General features: G+C 38.5%; 1 protein-coding gene across 5 annotated transcripts in view; it reads right to left on the bottom strand.

Annotated features, from left to right (window-relative positions):
- Window positions 1-25040, bottom strand: part of PCGF3 (polycomb group ring finger 3) — a 129940-nt gene that overhangs the window by 64596 nt on the left and 40304 nt on the right. For 3 of the 5 annotated variants that reach the window (XM_043970584.1, XM_043970579.1, XM_043970581.1), the window contains exons 3-4: window positions 8215-8254; window positions 7315-7466 (exon numbers count right to left, since the gene is read on the bottom strand). The exons of 1 other annotated variant lie outside the window; for it this stretch is intronic. The gene's annotated coding sequence lies outside the window, so the exon portion shown is untranslated. The remainder of the gene's footprint in view (window positions 1-7314; window positions 7467-8214; window positions 8255-25040) is intronic. One more of the 5 variants, XM_043970582.1, reaches the window with a different exon arrangement.

Below are 25040 nucleotides of genomic sequence, written 5' to 3' on the forward strand. Positions count from 1 at the left end.
CATGTATTCAGAGAAATATATAGACATTTTGGCCTTGGGACCCAGACATATGGGAAGAAACAACTGGGAAGAAGAAATGAAAAAATTTATTCCTTGCATGAGAAAGCCTCATCTATGCCAGAATTGCACATCTCTGATATGTGGGGTTGCAAAGAAAAAGAAAAAACCTTAACTTATTCCCAGAGGAAGTAGGGCAATTATTCCAGGATTTAGGAATACAATGTAACAAGAGGCCTGGAAGTCTAAGCACCTTTCAGAAGGCAGCCAAAGGACCATCCCTGTAGCCAGAAGATGGCACTGTTTGCATAGAAAGGACAAAAGGATTGCTGAAAGCTTACTAAATGTAAACCAGTATAACTGTCTACCTTACGCAGATCCTGACATCTGAACACTAGAGAAAATTATATCAGTCACTACCAAAGAGCTGGAAATTGCTTTTGATAATAATAACAATTTGGCTCTTCCCCTTTTAAATGTACTTTCTGGACAGATAATCATTTGGTGCTGAATGTCACACAGAAGAATGGCACCATCACCTATTGTAAATATTATATATCATAACTTAATTCCTCTCTATAACAGCCTGCAATCCCTTTGATCTACAGACTTTACAAAGTTCTGAGTAGGCATTCAAAAAAATTCAGTCTGAAGTCGGGTCCTCCTGAATTCAGGGCCGGTGTTCAAATCTGACCTCAGACACTTGACATTTACTAGCTGTGTGACCTTGGGCAAGTCACTTAACCCTCATTTCCCTGCCCCCTCCCCCAAAATGTAGGAAAATATGGAATCTTTCAGGAAGGCAGGTTAAGTTCTTTGTAGTTCTACCTAGTCTTAAATGCTTTATCATCTCTTCTCAACAGAACTGAGTATGGCTTGCAAGTTAAAGGAGTGATTCTAAAACACCTTATCACTTGATGTACAAGGAGAACATCAAACTGAAAAACACATGAAATGGCTTCTGCATCTTGTGGAATTTTTCTTTGATGATATCAAAATGTCATTTGGAGTTTATTGTTATTAAAATTCTTAAATCAATAAACAAGCATTTATTAAACAACTATTATTTGCCAGACACTGTGCTATTTGTGCTGATGATGACAAAATGAAAAAAAAACAAAAATCAGTCCTTGTCCTCAAGAGGCCATCCATTGGAGGAAAGAACATGAAAATATACTTATGTCCAGCTGTGTCCGACTCTTTGTGACCCCATGGACCATATGATGCCCCTGCAGGCCCTTCTATCCTCCACTACCTCTCAAAGTCTATTCATCTCATCCTTTGCCAGTCCTGTGTATATAGAAAGAAGAGATACAAACAAATGCAAGGTAGTTTGGAGAGGGAAATCAAAGGCAGCTGAAGAAAAGACTCCATGAAGAAGGGAGCATTTTAACCTAGTTTTGGGGGGGGAACTCCCCAAAGTCCAACAATTTCACAAGGCAGAAGTAAGGAGGGAGTGAATTGCAGGCATGGAGGACGGAGATGGAAAATAAGAGGATCAGTCTGAGCGGCCTGTAGAATGTATGAAGGGGAATAATGAGTAATAAGGCTGGGAAGATAAATAGGATGCAGGTTGGGAAGGGGTTTAAATACCAAACAAACGACTTTATATGTGTCCCTAAAGGGAGCCACTGGAGCTCACTGAGCAGGTTGATAGTGTGGTAAACTCTTGGCAACTGAGTAGAGGACAGATTAATGAGGAGAAACATGAGATATGAAGGCTGGTCAGCAGGATATGAAATAGCCCCCTGAAATAGATGAGAGGTGATGAGGGCCTGGAAAAGATGGTGATCACGTGAATGGAGGAAAGGGAATGTCTAGAAGAAATGTGAAAGGAGAAAACATTTTGCAAAAATTTACAAGTGTGAGGTGAGCTTAAGGGCTGAGGAGAGGAAAGGGAAAGGAATAAGCATTTACATAGTACCTACTATGTGCCAGGCACTGTACTAAGCACTTTGCAAATATCTCATCCAATCTTCACAACAGTATGAGTTAGGTGCTAATATTATCCCCATTTTAAAGTTGAGAAAACTGAGGCAGACAAATTGACTTGTCTGGGATCACGCTGCTAGTAAGAGTCTGAAGCAGGATTTGAACTCGGGTCTTACTGACTCCAGGCCCAGTGCTAGCTGAGGATATGAACCTGTATGACTTGGAAGGATGGTAGTACTCTGTACAGTAACAGGAAAATTAGGAAGGGGGGTGAGGTTGGAGAAAAAGATAAGTTTTGAATATGCAGATGTTTATTATATATGTCCACTTAAAAATGGTGGTGTGGAACTGTCCTTCGGGAGAGAGGTATGGGCTGAATAGAGAGATCTGGGTGTCATCTATGGAGAAATGATTACTGAATCTCCAGGGGTTGATTAGATCATCAAATAAAACACTGAAGAGAGAAAAAAGAAGCGGGCAGTCTCTCACCGACTCAGTGTGAATGAGGATGATGAAATGGTCTAAGCCTCTATGTGGAGAGAGGCTTTTATCTCCCCAGCCGGGCTGTGACTGCAAAGCTCTGTTGCTACTGCAGCAGTCCCTGTTGTCTATTCTTTCCTGCTCTTAGGCCACGGCCTTCAGAGCTGGAAAAAGTCAAAAAAGCCACCAGGGGTCCAGAAAGTGGAATCCACAGCAGAGTTGTATCCCCAAGGAGCAACCTGCATGACCCCTGGAGTGAATGAACCCAGACTGAGTTGCCTAAAGGGAGCATCTCGTCCAGTGGTTAAGGCTACAGTGGGAAGTGAGCCAGGTGAGAGAAATGCTTTGCAGCAATTGCTTCAATTCTGAGCCTTCTATCTCCAGAGACTGAGGTGGTAGAGGGGGAAGCAGGTCCCTTGTGTTCATGTACTTCTGTTCTAGTTCTGTCTTCTCAGTAAATATAGAAGTGGAAGAGGAGAGAGAAGGAAGATGATCCAGGACAGTTTGGGGATACATACACCCAGTTAATGGGACTGATAGTAATGATGATCCATCAGAGTAGACTGAAATGAAGCAGTCAGACAGGGAGGAGGAAAGACAGGAGACAGAGCAGTGTTGGGAAAACCCAGAGCAGAAAGAGAAGTAACCAAGAGAAAGGGCTAATCGGTGGTGGCACCTGCTCCAGAGCTGTCAAGAAGGATAAGGACAGGGAAGAGGCCAATTAAGACCACACGAAAGAAAGAAAGAAAGAAAGAAAGAAAGAAAGAAAGAAAGAAAGAAAGAAAGAAAGAAAGAAAGAAAGAAAGAAAGAAAGAAAGAAAGAAAGAAAGAAAGAAAGAAAGAAAGAAAGAAAGAAAGAAAGAAAGAAAGAAAGAAAGAAAGAAAGAAAGAAAGAAAGAAAGAAAGAAAGAAAGAAAGAAAGAAAGAAAGAAAGAAAGAAAGAAAGAAAGAAAGAAAGAAAGAAAGAAAGAAAGAAAGAAAGAAAGAAAGAAAGAAAGAAAGAAAGAAAGAAAGAAAGAAAGAAAGAAAGAAAGAAAGAAAGAAAGAAAGAAAGAAAGAAAGAAAGAAAGAAAGAAAGAAAGAAAGAAAGAAAGAAAGAAAGAAAGAAAGAAAGAAAGAAAGAAAGAAAGAAAGAAAGAAAGAAAGAAAGAAAGAAAGAAAGAAAGAAAGAAAGAAAGAAAGAAAGAAAGAAAGAAAGAAAGAAAGAAAGAAAGAAAGAAAGAAAGAAAGAAAGAAAGAAAGAAAGAAAGAAAGAAAGAAAGAAAGAAAGAAAGAAAGAAAGAAAGAAAGAAAGAAAGAAAGAAAGAAAGAAAGAAAGAAAGAAAGAAAGAAAGAAAGAAAGAAAGAAAGAAAGAAAGAAAGAAAGAAAGAAAGAAAGAAAGAAAGAAAGAAAGAAAGAAAGAAAGAAAGAAAGAAAGAAAGAAAGAAAGAAAGAAAGAAAGAAAGAAAGAAAGAAAGAAAGAAAGAAAGAAAGAAAGAAAGAAAGAAAGAAAGAAAGAAAGAAAGAAAGAAAGAAAGAAAGAAAGAAAGAAAGAAAGAAAGAAAGAAAGAAAGAAAGAAAGAAAGAAAGAAAGAAAGAAAGAAAGAAAGAAAGAAAGAAAGAAAGAAAGAAAGAAAGAAAGAAAGAAAGAAAGAAAGAAAGAAAGAAAGAAAGAAAGAAAGAAAGAAAGAAAGAAAGAAAGAAAGAAAGAAAGAAAGAAAGAAAGAAAGAAAGAAAGAAAGAAAGAAAGAAAGAAAGAAGGAAAGGAGGAAAGGAGGAAAGGAGGAAAGGAGGAAAGGAGGAAAGGAGGAAAGGAGGAAAGGAGGAAAGGAGGAAAGGAGGAAAGGAGGAAAGGAGGAAAGGAGGAAAGGAAGGAAGGAAGGAAGGAAGGAAGGAAGGAAGGAAGGAAGGAAGGAAGGAAGGAAAGAAAGAAAGAAAGAAAGAAAGAAAGAAAGAAAGAAAGAAAGAAAGAAAGAAAGAAAGAAAGAAAGAAAGAAAGAAAGAAAGAAAATACCTTGGGCTCTTCCAGTCAAGGCATATCCATCATAAAGCTATGAAGGAGGAAGCTTTGCCTGTGTATAACAGGACTTATAAGCACCCTGAAATCAGTGTGGGAAGAACACACATGAAGCAATTTTTACCTATTTAATACCAGTCTTAACATATACACTTTTGGAACAATGAACTGGTCCATAACAGATTTGGAAAGTAGCCAAATATAAGTCGTGAAATATTAATGAAATGCAGGTTCTATTACCCTAAGTAAGCTGTGAAAAGATTAATACTAACCAAAAAAGGAGGAGAATTTACAGACATTATCAGAGTAGAGGATAAACAGTGTAAAAACTTCTAGAAAGGGCAGATAATACTTTTCAATAGAACACTAAGAACACCAACAGGTACACATTATTGGATTTTTTTAATATGTGAAACTGACAAGATCATGTGGCATCCAAATGAACTCAACCAACGATGTTGGCTAAGGAGTATTCAACAAATTGCTGTGATATGGATTTGTAATATAATGTTTACAATTGTCACTGAGGATCAGGTCATCACCACAAGAATTTATAAATGGTTTAAGTTTAAGGATCTAAACTGCAGATTATGCAAAGAAATAGAAACGACAACTATGACTGCAGGCTGCAAAAATTTAACACCTATGGAATGAATTCCTAGGAAGAAATGACCTGACAGCCAAAAGAAAATATCAGAAGCTCACTGTCTTTCAGAAAGTAACAGTGCACAAATTCCCATACAAAAAGAGACCTCAAAATATTCTTGAGGAGGGGCAGCTAGGTGGTTGAGTGGATAGAGCACTGGCTCTGGATTCAGGAGGACCTCAGTTCAAATCTGGCCTCAGACACATGACACTTACTAGCTGTGTGACCCTGGGCAAGTCACTTAACCCTCATTGCCACGTCCCCCCAAAAAATTCTTGAGGATTCAATAAGTAAACTGTACAGAAACTAGGCCATTATGAAAGAGCTATTATCTACAATTTCCCCAGCTATAACACGGATCCATAAAAATTTAAGAACAATGTTTTTAAACAGATAGCATCATAGCAAATGCTCACAATTCTCAAGATAGAACAAACAAAAAAAAACTTCTGAAAGATCAAGAAGGAATAAGAATAAGGTATATACATTATGTCTGCTATAGCAATTGTGCTAAAGATGCCTTCAATAAGCTTACAGAAAACAACCTTGCAGCCCAATACTTTTATTCAATTACAAAATTCAGTTAATTTATCTACCTATGCAATAGTTTGAAGAACGTTACATATTAAAAATCACAGAATGATGACTTGCCTGTCCCAGGACCACTACTCTGTTAATGCCATAAAAAGATGAGAACAATGACGATGATGACGACTCACAAGTCTAAAGTGCTAAGAACTCTGAAAATCAGGGCAAGTATGAATGTTTCCATTTCACAAACTGGGAAACTAAGTTTTAGTGTGGTTAAATGGCTTAACTAAGATCACATGCATATGGGAGTATTTGTTTCCCAAGTACAATACACCTTCTTTCATAAATATAATATTTCTTCTACTCTACAACACTGCCCTACCCCCAAATAAAATTAGATGCAGTTCCTAGCTACAGGGACATTATTATACTCTAATAATGGGATAAACACAAATAAATATAAGAGAAGGTAGAATGTGATGAGCGGTACTGTAAGATGCAGGCAAAATATTGTGAAAAATTTGAAGAAGGATGTTCAGTCGGAAGGATCAAGAAATATTCACAGAGGTTTGTAACAGATGTACTGGAATGTAATGGAATACTATTGTGCTGTAAGAAATATTGAGCAGACAGATTTCAGAAAACCTGTACACAGGAACAGCAACATTGTGTGATGATCAACTGTGAGAGACTTAGTTCTTTTCTCAGCAATACAATGATCCAAGACAATTCTAAAAAACTCGGATGATGGAAAATGCTCTCCACATCCAGAAAAAGAATTATTGAGTCTGAATGGAGACTATTGCCACTTTATTTGCTTTTTTCCCCTTTCTTGTGGTTGTCCCCATTTGTCCTGATTCACAACATGATTAATGTGAAAATATGTTTAACATGATTGTACATATATAACCTATATCAGATTGCTTGCTGTCTTGGGGAAGGGTGAGGGGAGAGAGGAAGGGAAAAAATTTTGGAACTCGAAAACTTACAAAAATGAATGTTGGGGGCAGCTAGGTGGCACAGTGGTTAAAGGAGCAGCCCTGGATTCAGGAGGACCTGAGTTCAAATTTGGCCTCAGACACTTGACATTTACTAGCTGTGTGACCCTGGGCAAGTCATTTAACCCTCTTTGCCCTGCTTCTCCACCCCCCAACCCCCAAAAAAAGAATGTTGAAAACTATTTTTACATGTAATTGGAAAAAAATACTATTAAGGAAAAAAAGTATTCACAGAAAAGGTGGCACCTAAGTTTAAGGTTTGCAAAGTGCTTTACAAATATCTCATTTTAATCTCATAACTCTGGGAGGGAGGGTCTGTTATTATCCCCATTTCATAAATGATGAAAATAAAAGCTAAAGTACACAGAAATTCAGTGACTTGCTCAAGGTTACAAAAGGAAGTATCTGAGGCTGGATTTGAACTCGGGTCTTCCTACCTCCAGGTCTAGCACTCTGTGTACTATGGTACCATCTGGCTGCCTAATTCTCACTATGTCACCCACTTTGAAGGAAGGGAGAAAGAAGAGAGGAAAATGGAAAAGAGGGGTACAGAGCTAGTAGGGAAAGAGTAAATGCAAAAAATCATACGAAAACAGCATGACCCTTCTCCCCCCTCCAAAGCACCAAACAGGCCTGCCTCCACCCCACCAAAGGAGCAATAGAAACATCTCGGCTTTCTTGGTTTTCCCCGTTATCCTGCGCGTGAGTGTGTGCGTGTTGTTTGGTCTGTTACCTCTTCTAGATGTTTTCTTTGTCTTCAGTCTGTCTTCTCATGGGGGTTTATGCTACTGGCTTTACTCGGTTATCCCGGGTAGTCTGTCTTAGTTTGTATTCTGGCTCTTCACCCTTGCTCCTTTCCTCTGTCCCTTGTTTATTTTCCATTTTCTAACAAAGACATTTACCCATTATTTCCTCTTAGAGCATTTAAGTTTTAACATGTATAACCACAATTCTAACGTCTTAACTCCCTACAATACAAAAGCATTTGCCACAACCATTACTTTAGCTTATATAGGAACAGTGCAACCGATCTCCAATATTCAGAGAAAACCAAGCTAAAGTAGCATGTCTCAAACTTGAACAAGGGGCACTTCCAAGCTTGATAATAAGAAAAGGAATTCACGAATGCTAGTCAAGAGGATCATAACCAACAGGGTTAATGCAACATACCAAGGTACAAGGGAAATTTTGAAATAAAATCGGAAATCTGGCCGAATTTCATACAAAAAACCTGGCACACATAATAACCATTTTGGGCACATACAAAATGCCACATTTCATACTGAGGGGGAAATAGTATTTGCACTTGAATTTTTTTCCCCACAGAACCTTTATTCACACCTTGTGGAGCACAACTTGGTAAATACTTATTTAGAGTAGAATCTAAAAGACAAATATAGCTTTCCTTTAATCTGTTAAACAAAACTGGGAAAAACATTGTCATGGCTCAAGTCCTTAAATATATAGAACCAGAAGTACATATTTTCTCTAATTACACTTTAATCAGAGAGGTAGGCCCTTCCTTCCCGTTCCCCCCCTCCCTCAAATGTATGTTTAATCCATTCATAGGCATTCAATTAAAAGAAGAATAAACCTTGAAATTTTCAAAGTTTATTTAATTATCTATATTTACCTAGCAGACAGACTGGAATCTCATGCTACATTTTGGAAACCTGTAGAGAAGCACAATACAAAAATATGTTTTAGACTTCACATACTATATAGCACTTTTAGGAGAATACATGGCAATTATGAGTATGATCAAAATGATTATGATAAAAGTATGATTTTTTTAAAAACCCCAATTCATATAAGAACCATTAAGGTAGAATTAGTTATTTTATATGCCTCCAATAATGAGTGAGATTTCTATCTTTCTGATTTAAAGAGGTATGCATATATTTTTTAAAAACCCACCAGACAAAAATAGATATCCAATGTAGGGCCTGAAGAGGCCTAAAAATAGTCCTTTATTAAAAAGAAAGAAAATTAGGTGCTTTTGTTTACTTTAATGAATCACTTACAACAAAGAAGTCCTCCTGCTCAATAATACAATACTCTAACTGATCTGTGGTCTCATAAATATGTTTTTCAACAATACAGGTTATTTCCCTATCCACTGTGGTTCTCCTTATTGACCTCCCAAAGACACACCACAAGGGGATTGCTAAGAAACCTCTCCTCAAGTTCTTCTGATATTCATTATGGCCATCAATAGATTTATTGACAGGGTTGTTCATCCCTATACATCTATGTGTTGAAGGGAAAAAGATGCAGTAGGAGAGTGAGAAGAGAGAATCACATTGCATAAGTCTCCTTCCAACATTTTTAATACAAATGAAAACCCTGCCTTACCTCTATCACAATCTAATTTATATGCATCATAAAATCTCCTTGAGGACAGGAGCTGACACAAAAGCACCATGCCTGGCATACAGTAGGCATTTAATAAATGTATACTGTATTGAATTTAAAATAGAAAGATCAGTTTCCCTTTACAATTTGTCGTTTACCTAAATACCGATACTGAATTATCTCAAAAGCCTCAGGATCTTTTTTGGTCAATCAACAAGCCTTTATTAAAGCTCCTACTACTTCCCAGGTGCAGAGAGTACTCAAAGAGGGGTCATAAGGTGGACCTACTCTCAAAGAGCTCAAAGTCTAGTGGGAAAGCTAACATGCCAACAACTATGTTATAAACACAAGATAAGTCCCCCCAAAATGCTACAATTAAGGAGTAGGAAAGGCTTCTTATAAGTGGAACTGAGTTGAGACTTGAAGGAAGCTGGGAAAGCTAGGAAGCAAAGGTGAAGAAAGACAGCATTACAGGGAAAATACCAGGAAGTCAGGAGATGCAGAACACCAAGGTCAGCGCCTCTGGACCCAAGAGTAACATGAGAGGTAGTCAGTGAGCTACAAGAAGAGTGGAGAGGAAGGGCCCAGGTTGTAAAGAGCCAATCTGAGGATTTTATAATTGATCCTGGAGGTGATGGAATAGGGCTTGGGGAAATAGTGGTGGTGGGGACATGGTCAGACACGATTTAGGAAAATCAACAGATTCGAGGGGAGAGAGGAACCTAAGGCAGAGAGACCAGCAAGCTATTAATGAAGTGATGAGAATGTGCACCAGGGTGATGGCAGTGTCACAAGAGATTAAGAAGGTAGAAACTACAGCATTTGGCAAATGACTAGCTATGGGGAGTGAGAGTGAAGAGGCAAGGATAAAATCTGGGTTGGGAGCGGGAGTGACTGGGAGGTAGTGCTACCCTTGACAGTTTTAGGAAAAAGGGAGGTTTTGTGTGTTGTTAGGTTTTTCCTTTTTTGGGGGTGGGGGGCAGGGAGTGGTGGAATGAGTTCAGTTTTTGACATGTTATCTTTAAAATGTCTGCAGGACATCCAAATCAAGACGTCTAAAAGACAGTTGTAGATATGAGATTAGAGGTAAGGGCTGGACAAATAGATCTGATTATCATCTACACAGATGATCATTGAATCCATGAGCACTAACGTGGATGGATAGGTCAAGTAGGGGGTTTTTTGAGGATGGAAGAGACAAGGGTATGTTTGTGGGCAGCAAGGAAGCAATGAAAAGGCAAAATTGAAGATCAGTGAGAGTGTGGGTGATAAGCAGGGACAATCGGCTGGAGAAGAGGAGATGGAATGTGATCACTTAGGCATATAGAAAGGTTAGCCTTGTCAAGAAGGGGAATACCTTGTGAGATGAGGTGAAGAAAGCATCTGAATCATGTGAAATGAGAAGGGAAGAAGAGGGAGCTCTTGGCAAATGGCCTCCATTTTTTCAGTGAAATGAGACAATTTTCTCAGCTAAGAGGATGAGGTAAAGAAGACTCATAGTTTTAAGGTAGAATGAAAAGGTGTGGAAAAGACACACTGATGAGTGGAAGAGTGGGTGAATTAGGAAGTTGTAAAATGACTGCCTTGCCCAATGAGGCCCCAATTGAGATTATGTTACATAAATCTGTAGTGGTAGTTTTTATTTTCATTTCTACATAAATTTGTAGGGGAATAATTTCATGATTTTTTCCATGTTTGTTAAGCAGAATGTTAATAGAAGTAGTGGCAAAAGATGGTGGGAGTATTGCAAGGCTGAGGGCAGTGTAAAATTGAACAGTGCAAAGAAAGGTTATCAAGGTGTCAAAATGGGGAAGGGAAGAAAGTGCAGCCAGTACAGGGGAGATGGCCTGAGAAAGAAATGAGGGGTGGACGAAATGAATGTAAGGGTAAGAGTGAGGGTAATAACCAGGGTTTGGGATTATAAGGCAAAGAGAGAGAGGTCACAACAGATTAGGATCACATAAAAGAATTTCAGGGTTCATGAACATGGACATGGAAAAGCTGCCAGTGACAGTAAATTCAAAGCTATGTCTGTGTAGCTGAGGTGGAGTAGGTCATGGAAAATAAGAAAACTGAGGAACTGAGGTTAAGGTATTATCAATAGGTGGAGCAGCTAGATGGCACAGTGGATAAGGCACAGGGCCCTGGATTCAGGAGGACCTGAGTTCAAATCCAATCTCAAACACTTGACACTTACTAGCTGGCTGTGTGACCCTGGGCAAGTCACTTAACCCCTACTGTCCCACAAAAAAGAAAAGAAAAGAAAGCATTCCAGGTTTCCATCAGATGTGATTAAAGTATACTTAAAAAAAAAGATATTATCAATAGGTATGATGAAGTCCTCTAGTATGAGGGTAGGAACTGAGGAGGAAAGAAACACTGAAAGCCAGGTAGTCACTGAGGAAGAAGAGTGTCTCTAGAGGGTGGCAGATAACAAACAGCAACTAGAACCTTGACTGAGAGATAAATATGGATTGAATGAATTTCAAAGGAGGAGGTCTGAGTGATAATGGCAGGAAAGTCTGAAAACTGCAATGAAGGTCAAGGAATATTCCAAGCCTCTTTTCCAACCAGCCCAACCTCCTCACATACTAGTATATTAGAATATAGAAGTATTTAATACCTTTGAAATCACAGCTGCTTATCTTGCTTCATTTATGGATAAGGAATGCACCTGTAATTTCAATAATATGGGGCACATCTGGATGAGGCAACCCCCTCAATCAAGGCAGCTGGTACATTCTCTACCATTCAGAAGTTTATTTAGAACACTTCGAAGTTAAGTTATTTGCCTAGGATTACATCACCAGTATCTAACAAGGGAGGAACTTGAATCCAAGTCTTCCTGGCTTCTAAAACTGCTTTCTGTCCACTATACCATACTGCTTAAGTTAGTGTTAAGAAAAAAAAAAAAGAGCCGATATCAAAAAAACCTGGAAAGACATACATGAGCTGATACAAAGTAAAATGTACTGTATACAAAACCACAGCAATATCGTAAGATGATTTAGGTGGCGCAATGGATAGAGCACTGGCCCTGGATTCAGGAGGACCTGAGTTCAAATTCGGCCTCAAACACTTCATACTTACTAGCTGTAACCCTGAACAAGTCACTTAACCCTCATTGCCCCACCCGTACCCCCAAAATAGATTGTAAGATGATCTGCTGTGAATGACTTGGTTTTCAGCAATACAATGATCCAAGACAACTCTGAAGGACTTATGAAAAATACAATCCATCTACAGAGAAAGCACTGATGGTATCTGAATACAGATTGAGGCATAATTTGTTAGTTCCTTTTTCTAAAGTTTTTTTTTATGTTTTCTTTCATAACCTGCCTAATGTGGAAATGTTTTGCATGACTATACATGTATAACTTATATTGAATTGTTTAAGTTCTTAAGAGGGGGTACTGAGAGAGGGAGGAAGAGAATTTGGAACACAAATTTAAAAAAATTGACATTAAGGGGCAGCTAGGTGGCACAGTGGATAGACCACCAGCCCTGGATTCAGGAGGACCTGAGTTCAAATCCAACCTCAGACCCTTGACACTTACTAGCTGTGTGGCCCTGGGCAAGTCACTTAACCCCAATTGCCTCACAAAAAAAAAGAAAAAAAAGAATGTGATACTATATTTTAAAAATTGCCATTAAAATGTTTTTACATGTAATTTGAGAAAAAATTCTATAAATAAATAAGAAAACTGAAAAAAAAAATAACAATTAAAAAAATGAGCTGAGTGGGAGAACACAATAATATGAGCTAAAGGTGAATCAAGTTTTCTAGCTGCTCCTGAATCAAGGCTCCAATGAAATCTCACTCTCACACACACACACACACACAGAGAGCAACGTAAGACCAAATACCAATGAAATTTTAAAATAACCCATAATTGTATGTCCCTTTAAGGTTTGAAAAGCATTTTTCTGTAAGGTAAGTAGTCTAAGTTTTATTATCCCCATTATAAAGCTGATAAACCTGAGGTTCTCAATGTAAATAACTTGCCTATAGTCCCTACAAAATAGTATATGAAGGATTCAAGTCAAGGTTTCCTGCTTCTGAGCCCAGGGTTTTATCTGCTACACCATGTTGTCTCTACAATTTATAAGTATTTATCATTTGGACTAACCTCCTCTTCCCTTCTTTCCCTCCCAATTCATTAGAAGGGGTAAATCAAGAGCTGATCATTGCTCATTACTAAGAGGTAGATGCTGCTACCATATATAAGACACAGGCCTGCTATGGAATTAGTTTTACAATTCTCAAAATTATCTGTTTGTATTGCTTTTCAGTTGTGACTGAACTATGTTTTGTAATATAAAGCAATCTTGGGGCAGCTAGGTGGGCACAGTGGATAAAGCACCGGCCCTGGATTCAGGAGGACCTGAGTTCAAATTCGGCCGCAGACACTTGACACTTACTAGCTGTGTGACCCTGGGCAAGTCACTCAACCCCGACTGCCTCATCAAAAACAAAAACAAACAAATACATAAAGCAATCTTCTATGTTTAAAGTTTCCCTCATAATAGGGCCAACATACTCCCCCCAAAAAGTGTAAAATTTGAAACACACCAGTTGTAGGGCCCTCAAATATTGATTTTGGACCAATGTCCTATCAGCAATGACTGAAAAATTTAAAGTGAGGAAGATATCACCAAAAGCAAAAGTAGATGTAGGTAGTAGCTAGGTAGCAAGGCCAACCTTCTCCGAAGGACTCGTGTTAAAAAGTTTTACCAGTGTCTGCTACAATTAGTGAAGTTAATTGTCTCCTACCTATATACCCCCCAAATAAGGAATTAGGTCAAGTTACAATTCTTATCTTCTCCATTATCTAATTTATCAGCACACTTTTTGGTAGCAGGTTTAAGACATTCCTTCTAAAATTTCACCAACAGAAGTAGTGTAGAACAGTGGATAAAAAGTGTTGGATGGATAAAGCGCCGGCCCTGGATTCAGGAGGACCTGAGTTCAAACCTGGTCTCTGACACTTGACACTTACTAGCTGTGTGACCCTGGGCAAGTCACTTAACCCTCACTGTCCCACAAAACAAAACAAAACAAAACAAAAAAAGGAAGTGTTGGAGTTGAAAATGGAAGATGGGGTGGCAAAGGTGGGAACAAGCCATTTATTAAGTGCTTACTAAGTGCCAGGAACCGTGTTAAGCCCTGGAGATAACAAATACAAATAAGCAAAATAGAACTGAAAGTTTAGAGTTTCAAAGTTTTCACTGGATAATAAGACAATGGAAAGTCAAATGGTTCCAAGTACCTATTACACAATACATCATGAGTTCTGTTATTTGATCAATATGTATTTCTTCCAACAATACAAAGGTAACTCATTCATAACTGCCCATTCTGAAAGACTCTTCTCAGTGTGTCCTTCATAAATTCACCTTAGCAGTCTACCCAGCCTGTTTACCATAGTACGGATACCAATGGAGGAAAGAGGCTGGTCATGGGTGATTCCTCACTCTGGTTGTGAAACTAGGCCCTCACTTATCTTACAAACCTTTGACAACTCCTTTTACATAACTTACACATAATTTCTTATGTCTAATTTGTTGCAGTCACCTTACACTTACCACACCTTTCTGTGATTCCTGATTTCCATTTTTTGATGACTGTAGTATAATATAACTTGAAGCCATATACCATCACAGGGGCAAAATTCCTGCATGACTTATCAATGCTTTATAAATAGAATATGTGGCAAAATTAGAAAGTTACATGTTAAATTTATTATAAACTTAGAAAATAGAGATGGAAATTCACAGTTTCACATGCAATCCTTTTTCTCTTCTGTGCTGTAGATGGTACTTGTTAACATCAGAAAAGCAAAATCATATCGTCACATTGGAGGACTTAAATGCCCTAAGTATATGCCAGAAAAGCACTTCTACAATCCACAGATTATCAGACAAGTTTGTACTCCCCTTGGAAAAAAAAAATCTAAGCAGAAAATAGAACAACCAATCTAATCTGACAGATGTTCTTCTAGAAGGGAAGATTTCCTAGAACTAAAAGCTGATGAAAGCTTAGGCAAAAACAAAATTCAAGATCCTAGGAAAGCAGGAGGTAAGCAAGTTATGGGGACTTGCAAAAAGGAAAGAGAATGGACTTGGGGGCTGGATTCAAGTCCCATTTCTGTTACTTGTTAGCTGTGCAATCACAGGAATGAAAGTAATGGTGATGATGATAGCATTATAGCATTTATGAGACACTTTAAAGTTTATAGGCACTTTAAAAACATTATCCCATTTTATCTTCACATAAGCCCTGACTCACCCAGTGTCACACAGCTAATAAGTGCTGACGGCTGGATTTGAACTCGGGTATTCCTAATTTCAGGTCCAGCTCCTCTACTGTGCCACCTCGCTGTCAGATGTTACTTAACCTCTCTGAGCCTCAGGTTGCTCATCTGCAAAATGAAGAGGCCTCTAAAGGCTCTCCCAGCTCTAAAACTATGATCTTGAAATTAGGAAAATGACCTTGAGGAAGGCATTAATTAAAAAATAAGGAAAAGCCTGAGGGGAAGGAGAAGGAAGCTAATGAGTTCAAGAACATAATTCTACAGTCTCAGGAACAATGTCTGCCTGTTGTAACGATTGGAATGATGCCACCTGCTGGAAATTTACAGTAGCAAAGTTCCACCATGAGGAGAAGGCGTCTGAGGGCAAGACATCTGGTTCTTTGGCATCAGGAAGTGAGGTCTGCTTGTGGGAGGAAGAGGGGGAGAGGCTGGCTCTCTCGCTCTATTTCGTCAGGATGCTGGTGGAGAGTGGAGCTAGAAATGGGCTCTCCCTTTAATAGATAGATGAATCTAGGCTTTTCTCTCTCTCTTCACCAAATTCTTATTCTCCTTAATAAATGCTTAAAAGTCTAACTCTTGCTAAAGCTTATAATTTATTGGCGACCACTCAGATATTTTAGACAGACTAGCTAGAATTTTAGCCCCTTACACTATGTATAAAAGAGATCAAAGATGAACAAATTAGTGGCCATAATTTGACCAAACCCTAAACTCTAGAGTGAAAAAATAAATGATATACTAGATGTAGTAATGAGGCCAGACTATTGAAGATGAATATATTCAGAAAAAAATTAAATTATACAGAAATGATTAAGTCAAGCTGAACAATAAACTGGGATAAGAAAGATAGATAGGAATAGATTTAGGGCTAAAAGTTACCTAGAAATCTTCTAGTTTAGCAGTTCTCAAATTGTCTCAGGACCCCTGAGGACCACCCCCCAAGAAAGTTTTTCCTTATGTGGGCTATTGATATTTACCATATTAGAAGATGTCTTGTTCTCATCAGAGTAGTTTTGAGCTAGTGGATACCCTATAAAGATCTCAAGGACCCCCAGAGCTCCTAGACCATGCTTTTGAGAACTATATCTGAGTCAACCTGTTCATTTTACAGATGACTAAAAATGCCCACAGAGGGGAAGGGACTTGCCCAGTATCACACCGTGGCAGAATGGAAATTTGTATCCAGATTCTCTAACTCTAAATACTATTCCACATACATTCTTTGCCTACTTTGGAGTCAACCCCAACCTATTCTAGATATTAAGAATTAAAGAATACTTTTTAAAAATCTGGTTGTCAAACCGAAGCAATGCAAAATCTGGGAAACAATTTTTTACATCCAGTGTTTCTGATTAAAGGCCTCATTTCTAAAATGTATAGGGAACTAAATCAAATTTATCATAATGCAAGTCATTCCCCAATTGACAAACGGTCAAAGGATATGAACAGGCAGTTTTCAGATGAAGAAATCAAAGCTATCTATTGCCATCACTATTGATTAGAGAAATGCAAATTAAAACAACTCTGAGATACCACCTCACAGCTATCAGATTGGCTAATATGACAAAAAAAGGAAAATAAATGTTCGAGAAGCTGTGGAAAAATTGTTGGTGGAGTTATGAACTGATCCAACCATTCTGGAAAGCAATTTGGAACTATGCCCAAAGAGTTATAAAATTCTGCATGCCCTTTGGACCCAGCAATACCATTACTAGGTCTGTATCCCAAAGAGATCATAAAAAAGGGAAAAGGACCCACATGTACAAGGATATTTATAGCAGCTCTCTTTGTGGTGGCAAAGAATTGGAAATTGAGGGAATGCCCATCAATTGAGGAATGGCTGAACAAGTTGTCATATATAAATGTAAAACAAGTTGTCATATATGAATGTAATGGAATACTATTGTGCTATAATAAACAATAAGTAGGCAGATTTCAGAAAAACCTGTAAATACTTGCATGAATTGATGCTGAGTGAAATGAGCAGAACCAGGAGGACATGGTACACAGTATCAACAACACTGTGACAGTCAACTGTGATAGACTTAATTCTTCTCAGCAATACAATTCCAAGACAATTCCAAAGGACTCATGATAGAAAATGCTCTCCACATCCAGAAACAAGAACTGTTGAATCTGGATGCAGATTGTACCATGCTGTTTCTACTTTTTTTTTTTCTTTTTTGAGGATTTTCCCTTTTGTTCTGATTCTTCTTTCACAACATGACTAATGCAGAAAAATGTTTAATGTTATTATACATATGTAACCTATATCAGATTGCTTTCTGTCTTGGGGAGGGGGAAGGAAGGGAGGGGAAAAAAAATCTGAAACTAGAAATCTTATAAAACAAATCTTGAAAACTATCTCTACATGTAACTGGAAAATAATAAAATACTTTTATGATTAAAAAAAATCTGGCTGTACTCACATTAGCAAGACAAATAGTACATACCAAGCTACTTAAGAAATTAATATGTTATTGAAGAGGGTAAGATTCTTGAGTAATAAAATGTGGGGAGGGGGGAGAACATAAGTATCTTTTAAAAAGGGAAAAGCTTAACATCAATACCTGGGGAACATGCTAAACCCAAACAATCAATCTATTTGCAAGCTCCTAAAAGGGCATACCTACACTAAAGTCCTTGCTAGGAAGGAGGTAACTTCTGCATTCCCAACAGCTATTCTAAGGGAACCAGGTGGGCTATCAGGTAATTAATTTTTTCAGCCATAACAACTCTCAAAGTTCATTTACCTAAGTTATAAAGAGATGATGATCTATGTCATCAAGATAGAGAGTGACCACAGTAAGAAAACCCTAGGAATGCCCAAATAAGTAAAAAGCCATACAGTATGATCAAGATGGCTCTGTGAAGAACAAATTACTCAAGACTTTAATTTAAAAACAAGTGAGAAGCAATAGAACAAATCGTGGCTTCAAAGCTGTTAACTCTATCCCTTTGGAAAGGCTTCACAAGTTTAAAAACTATGATCCTGGAGGGGACAACTTACTAAGTTAAGCGAATAGGGAGCCAGAAAGCCAATGGTTCTGTCTCAATTGTCAGGACCCAGGAGAAAACAGGGTGTGCTGTTGATACCACCAGGCCTGGAATCAGGAAAACTGGAGTTCAAACCTGGCCTCAGACATTTATTATCTGTGTGTCCTTGAGCAAGGTACTTAATTAACCATGTTTGCCTCAGTTTCTTCATCTGTAAAATGAGCTGGAGAAGGAAATGGCAAACCATTTTTTGCCAAGAAAACCCCAAATGGGGTCACAAAGATTCAAACATGACTGAAATGACTCAACAACACAAGTAGAAAGAAAAGCATCAGGCATGAAACCCATTCAATCCCATATCTAAATTTAAGAGCTGAATAAAGGAACTGGACCAAAGAATTTCAAATTATACTGAATTAGGTTATTATTAATACTGCCAATAAAGAGTAAAAATTACCCTACCAAAACCTAAGACTCACAGGATAAAATCATCATGAAATTCAATATAGAAAAGTGCCAAAGAGACAGAAAGTTCATAAAACAAACATGAGGCAACAACTGGAGTGTACTTTATAGGTAAGAAGTGATTTACATCATTGGAGCCAGGTAGTACAAGCATTATTATCCCCACTTTACAGATAAGGAAAAATCAAGTATCCAAGAAGGTAAATGATTCATCATCCAGGTTTGCACAACTACTAAATGGCAGAGTCAGGAATTTATCCCAGGTCTTCTGACTACAAATCACAAGCAAATTGCAGGCTCTTCTCACTACAAAGAGTGTGTGTCTGTAAGGTCATGGTCAACCATAATCTGAGTATGAGTCAGCAATGCTGAAAAAGTCAACATGATACTGAGACATATTAAAAAGAGTTTGATAGACAAGTACAGGATGATGATACTATCTTACATTGTTTTACAGATATTTAATGGAGCTTTGTGTCTAGTTCATGTCACTACCTTTTTAAAAAGAGGCAAAGAAACCTGAAGAGGTTTCAGAAAACACTGGCTATTATCTCCTCCCTTTCCTATATCTCTCCCCTCCACTTTCAAATCCCCTCCTCCCCCCACCCTTATCCTATCACTTACTGCCAAACATCAACGTATCAACCGACTCCTTTGGGCCTATTCAAGTACAGCTGAATGGTGTTAAAGTAAATCACAAAACTGTGCCAACAGGGTCAACCACAAATTTATGTTATCTAATTTCAACTGGTCCCTCACTAACTCACTTGACTCCTCTTAAATCAATTTGCTTGCTATCCCAGTCTCAACTGCAGCTATTTTAAACATTCACGTTTTCCCTCAAACCTCCCATAATAGTAACCTTGCACCTAGCTGAGCACCTCCTCTTTACTTCTCTGAAAATATTAAGGTCATTCCTTATGGGTTCCCTGTCACTATCTCACATCACTCAGTTATCTTTTCCAACTAACTCTTCCTTTAATCAGGTTTGGATGAATGAAGAGGTGGTCCTTCTCCTTGACCAGGCTAACACCCTTGATTCCATTTCTCCAGTCAGTCTTTTCCAGCAGACGGCCCCACTAGCACTCTTACACTCTCATCTCTAATCTCTCACTACCTACTAGTTGCTCCCTTGTTGCCTACAGACTTGACCATGTCTCCTTCATCTTTAAAAAACAACCTTTACTTCATCCCACAATCCTTGCTCTCATCCTTTGTGCTCCCCTTTTCTGCTAAGCATTTAAAAAAGTAGGCACTGGGGGCAGCTGGGTGGCACAGTGGATAAAAGCACCAGCCCTGGATTCAGGAGTACCTGACTTCAAATCCAGCCTCAGACACTTGACACTTACTAGCTGTGTGACCCTGGGCAAGTCACTTAACTCATTGCCCAGCCCCCCCACCACCACCAAAAAAAGAAAAGAAAAAAAAAGTAGGCACTACTTAGTGCATCTACTTCCTGTCCTCTTTACTATTTTCTAAATCCTGTGCAATCCTGTTTCCAACCTTCATAATTCAGCTTGAAACTGCTCTTGTCAAAGTTACCAATGCTCTCAACTGCTGAATCAAATGGCCTTTTTTTCAATCTTCACGGGTCTTACTAATGCATTGTTGGTGGAGTTGTGAACTGATCCAACCATTCTGGAGAGCAATTTGGAATTATGCCCAAAGGGCTTTGGGGCTGTGCATATCCTTTCACCCAGCAATACCACTACTAGGTCTATATCCCAAAGAGATCACAGAAAAGGGAAAAGGAGTCACACGTACAAAAATATTTACAGCTGCTCTTTTTGTGGTGGCAAAGAATTAGAAATCGAGGGGATGCCCATCAATTGGAGAAAGGCTTAACATATGAATGTCATAGAATACTATTGTGTTGTAAGAAATGATGAGCAGGGGCAGCTAGGTGGCGCAGTGGATAAAGCACCAGCCCTGGATTCAGGAGTACCTGAGTTCAAATTCGGCCTCAGACACTTGACACTTAATAGCTGTGTGACCCTGGGCAAGTCACTTAACCCCAATTGCCTTACCACCACCCTCCCTCCCCCCCTCCAAAAAAAAGGAAATGATGAGCAGGCAGATTTCAGAAAAACCTGGAAAGACTTAAGTGGATTGATGCTGAATGAAGTGAGCAGAGTCAGGAGAACATTGTACACAGTAGCAACAACACTGTGTGATGATCAACTGGGATAGACTTGGCTCTTCTCAGCAGTGCAGTGATCCCAAGACAATTCCAAAGAACTCATGATGGAAAATGTTCTCCACATCCAGAAAAAAGAATTGTGGGTTCTGAATGCAGACTGAACCATACTGTTTCTACTTTTTAGTTGTTTTTTTTCTTTTCTGAGGTGTTTCCCTTGTGTTCTGATTCTTCTTTCACAGCATGATTAATGCAGAAATATGTTTAATGTGACTGTACATATATAGCCTCTATCAGATTGCTTTCTGTCTTGGGGAGGGGGAAGGGAAGGGAGAGAGGGAGAAAAATTTGGAACCAAAAATCTTGTGAAAATAAATGTTGAAAACTATCTCTACATGTAACTGGAAAATAATAAAATACTTTTATGATTAAAAAAAAATCCTCATGGTTCTTGACTTCTTGCTTCCTAGCCACTGTCTCAATCACACTGTCTACACCATGACCAATATCATCATCTCCTCAAACACAAGAACCTCAGACTCTAACCCAGTTGCCTGTTTTGATAGGTAAGCATGTGTTGCCTGTCTGTACTTCAATCTGAATGAAATTTCATGTTCTCTCCATGCACTGTTTTAAAATGTCCCAAAGGCCCTCTTGTTTGACAAAACCTCCCCTAATGAAAAGACAAAAAAAAAGTTATTTTTCTACATCTTGACTCCATCACCTCTCTGTCAGGATGTGAGCAACATCTTTATCTGGAGACATGGCTGGTCAATGCACTGATATTAAAATTCTCAAGTCATTCAAAATTGCTTTTTCTTATAATACTGTTGTCCTTATAAAAACTGGTCTTCTTCAGGGAATTCCTTAACACTGTTCAAATAGAGGCTAGATGACAGCTTGTCAGGGATGTTTTAGAGAATATTCATGTATTAGCTATGGAGTTGGTCTAGGTTATAGATTATAGTTCCTTAACCTTTTTTATGTTATAGGCCCCATAGGCAGTCTAGTGAAGCCAATACCCTTTTCTCAAAACATGGTTTTTAAATGCGTAAAACAAAATAAGTAAGAATATGAGAAACCAGTTATATTAAAATAACTATTCAAATACTTTTTAAAAGCAAGTTCATGATCCCAAGCTAAGACTCCATGGTCATGGGGGCAGCTAGGTGGCACAGTGGATAAAGTACTCGCCTTGGATTCAGGAGGACCTGAGTTCAAATCTGGCCTCAGACACTTGACACTTACTAGCTGTGTGATCCTGGGCAAATCACTTAACCCTTATTGCCCTGCAAAAAAAAAAAAAGACTCCATGGTCTAGACAGCAGCTTCTAACTTCTAAAATTCTATTAGTGTAGTCTTTTCTAAAACAAAAATCAGGTTCCAATGTTTCTTCGTGGTGTGGAAGTTACCCTGGGTTCTCCTGAGCTCTATCACCTGAAGAAAGACTGTGCTTCTATTTTAGAACAAGCATAGATGAGTGCAAAGACACTCATTGGAAAGCTGACCACTAGGCTGACCACTTTTTTGGTCACAGAACCCATAAAATAAATGAAAAAAATATATATAAAATGGACTGTAGAGCTATATTACTGATGAACTTAATTTAACTTGATACTAAAAGTGGGATCTTTGGCCAGTCAATCAACAATCACTTAACTAAGCACTACTTCCATCAGGCATGATGCCAGGAACAAAAATGAACTATATACAAAATAAATAGAAGGTAACTTTAGAGTTAAGGCACTAATGGGGGGGAGGGGTTCAAAAGAAAGGTTCATTTAGCATGTGATGTTTGAGATGAGCTCTTAAGAAAACTAGAGATTCTAAGGAGCAAAAGTGAAGGGGTTGAGCAAAAGCATGAGGGCTGTGTATAGGACTGCAGAATATACAAAGAAAAAAAGAATATACAGAGGAGTCTTATTACATAATAATCTTGCTAGAAATGAAACAAGAAGAAATAAACAAGTTGCAGCTAAATAGAAGGAAAGCTCACAAGTTCTCTTTATCAAGGCAAATAAACAAGTTGGTTGAATAAGTTTTTAACAAGCATCTTTTCATGGGCCACTTGGTCATTCTCACCACTTTGCATGCGCATAACCAAACAAACATCCTTGAAGATAATTGCAGCTTTTGCAGTAATACTGGCTTTAGAGAATGAAGAAATAGAAAAATTCCATAAATAACTCAATAAGCATCCCTAAACCAATTCTACACTACATGTACCTTAATATTTAGTGACTTCAAAGCAAAGGCAGGAACTGAGGATAGCAAAAACAAAAAAAAGTGGGAAAATAACATCGAGACTAAAAGAGGCCAAAGTCGTGTATATTACTAAGAAGTCTCATGCCTGCATAACATGAATACTTTATTCATGATTAAGCATATACCCCAAAGAGATGGAAGAGGGAAAGGATCCATATGTACAAAACTATTTATAGCAGCACTTTCTGTTCTAGCAAAGAATTAAAAATAAAGTGGGTACCCATCAATGGAGGAATGGCTGAAGAGATTATGGTATATGAATGTAACACAATCTCATTGCACAGCAAAAAATGACAAAAAAGATAGATGAAGAAAAACCTGAGAAAGCCTGTATGAACTGATACATAATGAAGTAAGCAGTCAGTCATGGAACTATTTACACAATGACAGCATGTTCATCCAGGGAACTGATGGTGAAGCATGCTATAGATATTGGACTCAAAATACAGAACAACATATACATTGTAGGACACAGCCAATGTGGAAATCTTTTTTGTTTGACTGTGCCTATTTGTTACAAGGGTTTTTGGTTTTTGGTTTTCTAAATCAAATCTGAAGAAGTGATATGATATGGTTGAGAATCATGGAACCCCACAATCTCCAAAGAATAAAAAACTGGGGTGACCAAAAAGGCCATGGAGACATCTTCTTGATGGTAGAAATGTCATTTCTCTTTCTGGTATCTTCCTCAGGGCCAATTATACTAATAGAACATAGCAGCCATTCAATCAATACTTGAATGATCTTTTTATATGTTGGGCTTTTCTCTTAAGTTGGAGCATAAAATCCTTGAGATCAGCTATTACATTCCTCTTTCTTTGAAATCTGTTCATAGATGGTAGTGTATTGTCATTCAAGATGCTTCCACATGACAGAAGTTGAGGAAATGTTTTGATGTGAGATTAAATATTGTTGGCTATATACCACCAGGCTGCCACTTCTCCTTCCCACTAGCAGGGACACAAGTCACTCTCAGGCCTCAATACACCAGGTAGCAAACTATCTAGCACTTGCTCTGATCCCTTCCCCTAACTCTGTGATAGTAAATTTCAGATTTCAGAAGAGAAAATTTGCCCTCTACACTCCTGCTGTCTACTCTGTCAACCCCACTGACTTCAATGTTGCCATACTATGTTTGTTCAATATCTGCCCAACTCCTTCCGTTGTGCTCTCTGGAACTCCCAGTCTATATTTAAGAAACTTCCCCTCACTTTAAAGCTCTTCTCATGATTTTCTGGTCCAGCAAAATATGGTTCCTCAGTGGGTGCAGCCAAGAGGGCACAGAGAAGCCAGGAAGTTTCCCTGGGAAACAATGTTAAAACATCTAAACAGATTCTGAAGCTATAGAACATACAAAAAGACAGTGAAACAATCTTCCAGTTTAAGATAACCTAGAAGTACTTCAGGAAAGGTCTGTCTCACTTGGGTAAAAGGGGATCACAGAGTATCACAGAGAGTGTCTGGGCAAGCCAGTGGAAGGCTCTTAGCCACAGCACAGATCAGCAGCTGAGGACCCTCAGCCCTGGCTCAGCAAGCCAGTTATGAGGCCTCCAGCCCCAACACAGAAGGCAGTCTGGCAGCTAGGGTATCTACTACACAACAGGTACAACTAAGCTGGACCACCCCACTGCAGTAAACAAGCCTCGAGCTGCTAAGACCTCAGAGCAGAAAGCCAGTAATCAGGCCTCTGGCCCCTAGCAAAAGAAGCTTGGGACGGTGCCCCCTCTATCCCAGAAGCAAAGCTCAACTTTAAAAGGAACAAAATAGGCTAAAATATGAATAAGAAACAGAAACGAACCCTCACCAAAGAAAGTTACTATAGCAACAGGGAAGACCAAAATACAAACTCATAAGAGGACAACAATGTCAAGATGCCTACCCTCAAAGGGGAAGATAAATTGGTCTCAATACCAAAAGCCCTCTTAG

Source organism: Dromiciops gliroides, chromosome 6 (genome assembly GCF_019393635.1).
Source record: "Dromiciops gliroides isolate mDroGli1 chromosome 6, mDroGli1.pri, whole genome shotgun sequence".
Lineage (NCBI taxonomy): Eukaryota > Metazoa > Chordata > Mammalia > Microbiotheria > Microbiotheriidae > Dromiciops > Dromiciops gliroides.